Source organism: Chiloscyllium plagiosum, chromosome 9, assembly GCF_004010195.1.
Source record: "Chiloscyllium plagiosum isolate BGI_BamShark_2017 chromosome 9, ASM401019v2, whole genome shotgun sequence".
Lineage (NCBI taxonomy): Eukaryota > Metazoa > Chordata > Chondrichthyes > Orectolobiformes > Hemiscylliidae > Chiloscyllium > Chiloscyllium plagiosum.
This window is the reverse complement of record NC_057718.1, coordinates 65,244,452-65,254,009: the sequence shown is the minus strand read 5'-3', so window position 1 is coordinate 65,254,009 and position 9,558 is coordinate 65,244,452.

Sequence of the window (9,558 nt, the reverse complement as noted above, 5' to 3'; positions counted from 1 at the left end):
CAAATGTGGACTTCCCTTCAAATAGCTGTGTCCAATCCACAGCTCCCAGCTCCTGCCTAATTTTGATATAATTGGTCTTGGCCCAGTTTAGTACTCTTCCCTTAGGACCACTCTCTTCTTTATCTATGAGTATTCTAAAACTTATAGAATTGTGGTCACTGTTCCCAAAGAAATCCCCCACCGCAACTTATACCACTTGTCCTGGCTCGTTCCCCAGTACCAGGTCCAATATGGCCCCTTCCCTCATCGGACTATTGACATACTGCTCTAGAAAACTCTCCTGGACGCTTTGTACAAATTCTATCCCATCCAGATCTCTGACGCTAAGTGTATCCCAGTCAGTGTTGGGAAAATTAAAATGTTCCATCACCACTACCCTATTGCCTCTACATCTATTCATAATCTGTTTACCTATTTGTTCTTCTACCTCACACTCACTGTTGGAAGATCTGTAATACAGCCCCAACAATGTAACTGCACCCTTCTTATTTCTCAGCTCCACCCATAATGCCTCACTACCAAGACTGCCATAGTGTGCTCCTTTCGCACAGCCGTGATATCGTCCCTGACCAGCAATGCAACTCCACCCCCTCTTTTACTTCCCTCCCTGTCCTGTCTGAAACGTCTATATTCTGGAACATTTAGTTGCCAATCATCATGTCCTTCCTTCAACCAAGTCTCCGTGATGGCAATAATGTCAATTGCACCAATCCAAGCCTTGTGTTCATCTGCCTTACACACTATACTCCTTGCATTAAAGTAGATGCATTTCAGGCCACCAGTGCTTTTGCGCTCACCTGCTCTCTGCCTATTCTTCCCTTTATTAATTCTATCTTCATAATTCTTACAGTCTCCAGTCTCCACCTCACTGCCTATTTGTTTTCTCTTCTGGTTCCCAGCCCCCTGCCACATTAATTTAAAACCTCCCCAACAGCAGTAGCAAAAACTCCCCCAAGGACATTGGTTCTGGTCTGGTTCAGATGTAGACCGTACCTTTTGTAATAGTCCCACCTTCCCCAGAACCGGTCCCAATGTCCAACAAATCTGAGCCCCTCCCTCCTTCATCATCTCTCAAACCATCTGCCTATTTTTTCATTTCTACACTGGTTAGCACGTGGTATTGGTAGTAATCCTGAGATCATTACCTTTGAGGTCCTCCCCTTTAACTTCTTTCCTAGCTCCCTGAATTCTTTCAGGACCTCATCTCACTTTCTACTTATATCGTTGGTGCCTATATGCACCAAGACAACTGGCTGTTCACCCTCCCCTTTTAGAATGCTCTGCAGCCGATCAGTGACATCCCCGACCCGAGCACCTGGGAGGCAACATACCATCCGGGAGTCCCGTTTTTGGCCACAGAACCGCCTATCTACTCCCCTCACAATAGAATCCCTTATGACTATGGCCCTACAAGTCTTTTTCCCGCCCACCACATGATCTTGACAACTGCTGCCCTCTCCCGGTGAGCCATCTCCCCCAACAGTATCCAAAACGGTATACATGTTTTGGAGGGAGATGACCGCAGGGGACACCTGCACTGCCTTCTTACTCTTTTTCTGTCCTTTGGTCACTAAACGTGCTATTCACGACCTCCTCAGCATCGCGGATGCTGCACAGTGAGTCCATCCGCAGCTTCGAGCCGTCATGCGGTCAAACAACAGCTGCAGCTGGACACACTTCTTGCAAGTGTAAGAGTCAGGAATGTCAAACACATTCCTAACTCCCACATCAAGCAAGAATCACATGCCACGGGTCTGAGGTCCCCTGCCATTGTAAGCTTAGCTTTGTATGAACTAACTAAAACCAAACAATGCACTTAAATAAATGAAAAAGAAAGATAAGAAATAAAAGCGTTACCTTACAGGGTCTTTTACTTCCAGTTAGAGAAGGGGGGGCAGGAGGGAGATACTACATGTGTAGTTTCTCGGGTTAGCCACTGCCCAAATATAAATTAAGCCCTTACCTTCCTGGCAGCTTCACTCCTCCTTCTCTCCTCACCGCTCTGGCAAAATGGAGGCCTGACTCCCGAGGTAAGTCCCTTTTTATGCGGGATAACTCACCCTTCCTGGCAGCCCTCGCTTCACTCCTCCTTCTTTCCTCGCCACTCTGGCAAAATGCTGGTCGGTCAGGGTGGTCATGCTTGTGGATCTTGGATGGGAGGTAGATCAGCTTGTGGATCGGGCGGTACAGGGTTTCTGAACCATGAGGTTGGAAGCTGTGGGTGGGAGATCCCCTGAGGTGATGAGGTTGTGTATGGTCTGGTCTCTAACCCTGAGGGACATCTATCCTTGAATATTTAATCCCCAGCCCTAATCCACTTGCAACCTTGTCTCTGTGATACCCACAACATTGTATCTGACAATTTCAATCTACGGTACAAGCTCATTTACCTTATTGAAGTCCAACACCCTCAGTCCTGTGTTGATTGCTGCCCTTCTCACAGTTGTCCCCTCATCTGCTGTGCCTGAAATAGATTCCTGACACTTTCTACACCCTTTGTTCTATTACTTGTTCCGGAAACTTTTAAAACACCTGGTGAGCCCACCCCCTTTTTAACTCTTTCCATAATATTTCATGTAATTTAACCCCCAATCCCCACTTTTTAGTTTAAAGCCCTGTCCACAGCCCTATTTATGTGATTCAAGAGGACTCTGGTATCAGCATGATTCAGATGGAGCCTGTCCCATTGTAACAGTTCTCTCCTTCTCCAGTACTGGTGCCAATGTCCCATGAATACAAACCTGTTGTTCCTACACCAATGTTTGAGCCACACTTCAATTTTGTTGACCCTGTGCTAATATGCTCATGGCTCAGGTAGTAATCTGGGGATTTTTGATTATGCTTTTTCATTAATCCCCTTGCTGCTCAAATTCCTGCAGAAGAATCCCTTTTTACTTTCTACCTAAATCATTGGGGTACCTATCTGAACCACGACAACTGGCTCTTTCCCTCTGCAGCCCAGATATGCTGAACCTGGACACCAGCAGGCAACAAAGCCTTCGGGACTCTTCAGCACTAACTTCTGGATACCTCTACCCTTCTGTCCTTGATCACTGACTGACTTTGAGGTAGTTAATCTAAGAGGTGTGACTGTCTCCAAAGGCATAGCATCCATTCCTGATGTGTCACAGTATTTTAAAGCTCAGACTCCAGCTGATCAACTCTGAACTGCTCTTCTTCAAGTAACCAACACTTGCTATGGATGTGGTCACTAGGAACTACAAAGGTGGCCACCAGATCCCATATCATGCAGGTAACAATACATCATCTGGGCTGGCATCTGTTTTTTAATTAATTAATTCTTAATCTGATTTTTAAAGGTGTTGTACTGGTCTTTTAATTTGCAGCTGGTAAATATTTTCCCTCTTCACCTTCAATCTGAAAGTAACCCACATAGATAGTAAAACTAGTAGCTGTCATCAACCAATGAACTTACAGTATAGTTGTGATGCTGCTCTCTTGTGTTGATTTATTGATTTGTTTATTATCATGTGTACCTACATATAGTGGAAAACTTTGTTTACAACCAGTACAGGCAGATCATAGTAAGCAAGGACATATAAATCATATGGTTAAAAAAAAATAAACAGAGGTATACAATTTACATCACACAGGGTGTGTGCTAGGCAAGATCAACATTAGCAAGATCAACATTATTTGAAATTAGACTGTCCATTCACCAGCCTAATAAGAGCAGGGAAGAGGCTGTTCTTGAACTTGCTGATGCATGTGTATCTTCTGCCTAATGGAAGGGGTTATAGGAGAGCCGTGCCAGGGTGCAATGGGCCTTTGGCAGCCTTTCTGTGGCAATGGGCCGTGTAAATTGAGTCCCTGGTTGGAGGAGAAAGTGAGGACTTGGATGCTGGAGATCAAAATTGAAAGGCGTGGCACTGGAAAAGCACAGAAGGTCAGGCAGGATCTGAGGAGCAGGAGAATTGATGTTTTGGGCATAAGTCCTTCATCACGAATGTGGGGGGAGTTGGTAGGAGGAGGGGGCTAAGAGATAAATAGGACGATTGTGGTGGGGCTGGAGGGAAGGTAGCTGGAAAGGGATAGGTAGATACAGGCAAGGGGTGATGGTAATAGGTGGAGAGGAGTGTGGAGCGGATAGGTTGGAAGGAAGATGGACAGGTCGGATAGTTCAAGAGGGTCGTGCCAAGTTGGAAGGTTTGATCTGGGATGAGGTGGGCAAGGGGAGATGAGGAAACCGGTGAAATCCACATTGATCCCATGTAGTTGCATGGTCCAAAGGCAGAAGATGAGGCATTCTTCCTCTAGTCATTGGGTGGCTTGGAATTGACAGTTCAGGAGGCCCAGGATCTGCATGTCCTTGGCGGAGTGGGAGGGGGAGTTGAAGTGGTCAGCCACAGGGCAGTGGAGATTGGTGCCTGTGTCCCAGAGATGTTCCCTGAAATGTTCCATGGGTTGGCGTCCTATTTCCTCAATGTAGAGGAGACTATATTGAAAGTAACAGACACATCTACTGCGGAACGATTCAACAAAAAAAAGTAAGTATCACTTTAACAGCATTTTACGTGGTACTGTATGGCATTCTTGGCCCCTCCATTGTCCTAAGTGTGTGCCTAACAGCCCCTCAATAACAAACGTAAAGACAAACAAAAGCGGAAGTTTCTGGAAAAGCTCAGCAGGTCTGGCAGCATCTGTGAAGAGAAATCAGAGTTAAAGTTTCGGATCTGGTGACACTTCCTCTGTTCTGGACCTTAAACGTAAACTCTGATTTCTCTTCACACATGCTGCCAGAGCTGCTAAGCTTTTCCAGCAACTTCTGTTTTTGTTTCTGATTTGCAGCATCTGCAAAACTTTCATTTTTTAAACATAAACACATTTTGTTTATCTACCATCTGATATCCAGTACCTTCCTGAAATGAATAACGGAGTCCTATATTCTTCTTGGAAACCAGAAATTTGAGCAAACCCGTCTTTGTCCTTTCTAAAGGATCAATCTGGTCACAAAAATGACAGAAACAAGGTGGTAAGTTATTCCCCATCATTTTGAGATGCTATTACTCGAGGAGACAGAGTTTCAATGTCTTGCTGCATCTCATCTCTCATGGAAGCAGTGCCATTGATATCAGAAAACCCAGTCTCCCAAACCATTGTGTTTTTAATTGACCCACAACTATCTTTTCCTCTCACAGTAAGTTTCATTTATGATGAAAAATCAGGCAGCAACCATTATTACCACAATGTAACATTCTTTTCAAGTCAAAACCACATTTCAGATCTTCAATAAGGGCATATGCTTCATTAGAAAGTGGCTGAGCTGTGCAAATAGGGACATTGCTGTATTCTACTATAAAATAAAACATCACTTACACTAACATCACACCAATTTTGATGTTATGACTTTTTATTTCCCATAATATTTTTTCAAGTTAAAATTGCCAAAGGTTTAGTAGAAATAAAGAATAAAGAACAATGCAGCACAGGAACAGGCTCTTCAGCCCTCCAAGCCCGTACTAAAACTGTCTTCACTTACAAGATCCTGTATTCCTCTATTCCCTTCCTGTTAATGTATTCATCCAGGTGCTTCTTGAATGCTGCTAGCATGCCTGCTCCTACCACTGGCAGCACATTCCAGGCAGTCGTCACCTTTGTGTGAAAAACTTGTCTCACACATTTCTTTTAAACTTCAACAACACTGCCCCCACCCCCCACCCCCACACACACACAAACACACCTTCAGCCTGTGTCCCCTCAGCATGGATCCCTGGGGAAAAAGCCTCATACTTTCCACTCTATCCATACCATTCACAATCTTATAAATTTCTATCAGGTTGCCTCTCAACCTCCTGCGTTCCAGTGAAAACAAACCTAGTCTCTCTGACCTTTCTTAGTAAGTAAAATCACCCACACTAGGAAACATTCTGGTAAACCTTTTCTGTGCCCTTTTTCAAAGCAGCCACATCCTTCAGGTGACCCGAATGCAATATGCCAAGTTTGGCAGAACTAAAGTTCTATAAAGCTGCAAGTTCTATAAATATCATCTACCCTTTTGCAGTCACATAGTCTGACTTCCTAAAGCATCTCTACCAGCTTCAAAATGCAATTCAGGAGTACTCTTCACATTTCTGGATGAATGCAGCATACATATCCAGGACAGAACAATCAGTTTAATTGACACTGCATCCATCAATTAGAATATCAACCCCCTCCACCAGCGGAGCACCAGTGTGTCACTCATATGATGCAACTCACTGAAACATCTTCAACAGTACAAACTTAAGGCATAACGGCAGCGTTTGCAAAGGAATGTCATGGCCTCCAAGATATACGTTAGGGCACACATTACCTGACATAGAAAGGTATCTTTCTTTAATTGTTGCAGGGTCAAAATTCTTGAATTCTCCAACCTAGTAAAAAAACTCCACCTTCTCAACAGTTGGAAAATGGATGTTGGTCTTTTAACTGACACTCCATATCCCAAAAATGAAGAAAGACTTCCCAGGAGACTAGAGTCAAATAACTATAACATAAGGAAACAGGAAATTAAAGAAAATGTTACAAATGAAATCTGTCAAATGATGCAATTTTGCATCTAAAGAGCATTGTGAAAGGCAATGACTGTGTAATTTCAACTGACATGCTGTTGGATATCAGAACATGTTAGAGTATTGTCACACGTCCACCTCTACTTCCAGAAACTTCATCCTTTGGTGTTTCTCTAACAAACTTTGTTGATCCTTTAATTTATGGTGACATAAATATAAAATGCCTGATAATGGTGCATGCACACACAGAGTAAAATAGCATAATGAAACTTGTTGACGTTTGCTTACTTGTAGTTCAGGTATTTTTCACTTTCACAACCAATTGTTCCAGCCTGATCGCACACAGGGAATGATTGAAACCAAACCTCTCAATGTTCATGACGCTCCACACCTTTTCTCACTATCACCAAATCTCCCAACTGTGGATGCTTCTGTTTTCTTTCAGCTAACCATGAATAATTAATGAAGAAAATATAAAAACTATGAGCTGTTTATCATTTCGGGCATGATATATAAAAAAAACAAAGCATGGGTTGTTGGCTGAGCCTTTTTTATTGTGTTGCACGCAGCAAGCTAAACTCATGCACCTATTCCTGTACATGATTTCTGCTTGTGGCCAGTGCTTACTACACTGTTCACTGGCAGCATGCATCAGCAAGGACCTGATTTCATGAGTGGCTAACTCTATCTAAAGACAGCCAACCCCTCTTTAAAGGTCATAAGTAAATTCGAATTATTTGAAAACTGAGTCTGTGCTATAATACTATGACCAATGGTTGCCCAACTAAGAGAGTGTGCACTAAGATTTCCAGGTAATGCAGTGTGTCATGAGATGGTGACATGCACTGAGGATGTGCCACTGTCACACTGTGAAACTGATTCATACTTTGAGCTGGTCTTCAAGTCGTCTACAGATTTTCTCTGCTTTTTTTTATCATCTTCAACAAGACAGGATGTGTGAAGTTCCTCCTTGCCATGAGTGAGTGTTTTTACTTTGTTTCAGTTTTCAGTGTTGTAGCCCTTTAAAGAACTCTTGCTGCATGTGGGTCTGTATGAATCTGTATTTTTGAGGTTAAAAAGGCCTATAGTTGTAGGTTTCCATCACTAGGGGGAGTTCACACTAAATAAGGAATTTTTTGGAAGTACAAGCCTTCGGAGCACAGCACCTTCGTCAGGTAGCTAGTGGGGCAGGATCATCGAAAACAGAGATATAGTAAAAGATCAAAGTGTCATACAACTGATGCGATGTATTGAGCAAACCTAGATTGCTGTAAAGTCTTTAATCACTTAGAATGGGAATGCAGGTTTCAATTGATTAATATGTAAATCCCAGAACTTCTTTCAAGCTCCTGCTATTTACTTGTGTGTCTGGACTCAAGCTAAGCAATTCAGATCTACTGTACCAAACGTCCCTCAGCATGTCATGCTGCAAGAGAACTGGGCTGAGAAAAATTGAGTCTGAGAACTGTATACTATTAGGCCACATGTCATGATACAGTGATGAAATAGTGAGCATGATTTTTGAATTATATTGCTATCTGCTGCGAGACATAACACAATCCAATAGAAGAGGTAGAAAGAAGCAGAGAGAGTCCAGTATTTGCACAGGGCATAAGGGGTGACTGACAGTTGCTGAGTGACAATGGGAAGACGTAGTGGTGGACATAAATGTCTGGCATGTTACTTAAGAACACGGATGTGGTGTAGAGAGATGTTGACTAATTTCACAAGCTTTTGAGTAGAGTGTGCTATTCTTCACCTAGCATATCATAACTCTGCATTGCTAGCCTTATTCATTACTCACTTCACTACAACTCCATTACATGCAGACCAATTGGTTCTATCAATCAGGACACAACCCTATAATTCATAGGTTTTCCCTCAACCCCTGCAAGCTTTTCAATTACAACCCATGCTTGCATACACTGGATGCTATTCAGTTATGGCAGTCACATCACACAAACACAGGACACTAAAATTTTAGTTTCCCTCCTTTTTTGCAGGAGAAGCTGATGAAGAAACAAAGCAGCAGCAAATGACTGCAGGAGAACAAATGTAGCTGCCTGTTTTAACACATGGAACTTACAATAAAGGTCAATACAAAAAGGAGTATCATTCAGATCCTGGCTGCTGGCAGGGTGAAGTGATGAATGATGATGATTCCCAAATCATTAATCATTCTTCTGTCTTCCAATCTATCCCCCATCCCTTTTTGTTTCTATCTCAAAGTTACAGATGATGTATGTTAACAAATACCTTTTCCCTTCTTTCTCTTTAACTGTCAAGAATTATTATTTTTCTCGACAATGGACAAGGAGGGCGATAAAATAGCTAAACAAAGTGAATATTGTCATTTGATTTTAAACTCCTAACCACCAGCTTATTTACTGACACTGTGGCTGGAATCTTCTGCTCTTAGAATGTAAGCAACTGTCAGGGCCATTTCTGGATCTCAACCCAAGACAAGTCAGAGTTGTGCTGACAATTATGATGATGCATTTCAGAGGATGCCTTTATATTAACTATTTAATTCAGGAGGGTGGGTTTGCTATCGTGGGAACGTGGAAAACTGTGGCCCACTAGAATGGAAGTTGTCAGCCCTAACTTTAAGACCAGTGGGAGGCACTGTGAAAGCTAGGTGGATGGAATGGTAAGGAGCTGCTGCAGCCATCATCAGGACCTATGGAGTAGATGCAAGGTTCAATGCATAACGCCATTGGACACAAATTGGAATCATCAAATGTGATCTGAGGGAATGCCTAAGACCTAATGAAATGAGGGATCAATGGTGGACATATTATACTAATTGGGTTTAAATGGTTGTATAAATATACACTTATATACTTCATGGTAAGGTCCTAGGGAGTGTTGTTGAACCAAGAGACCTTGGAGTGCAGGTTCATAGCTCCTTGAAGGTGGAGTCGCAGGTAGATAGGATAGTGAAGAAGGCGTTTGGTATGCTTTCCTTTATTGGTCAGAATATTGAGTACAGGAGGTGGGAGGTCATGGTGCGGCTGTACAGGACATTGGTTAGGCCACTGTTAGA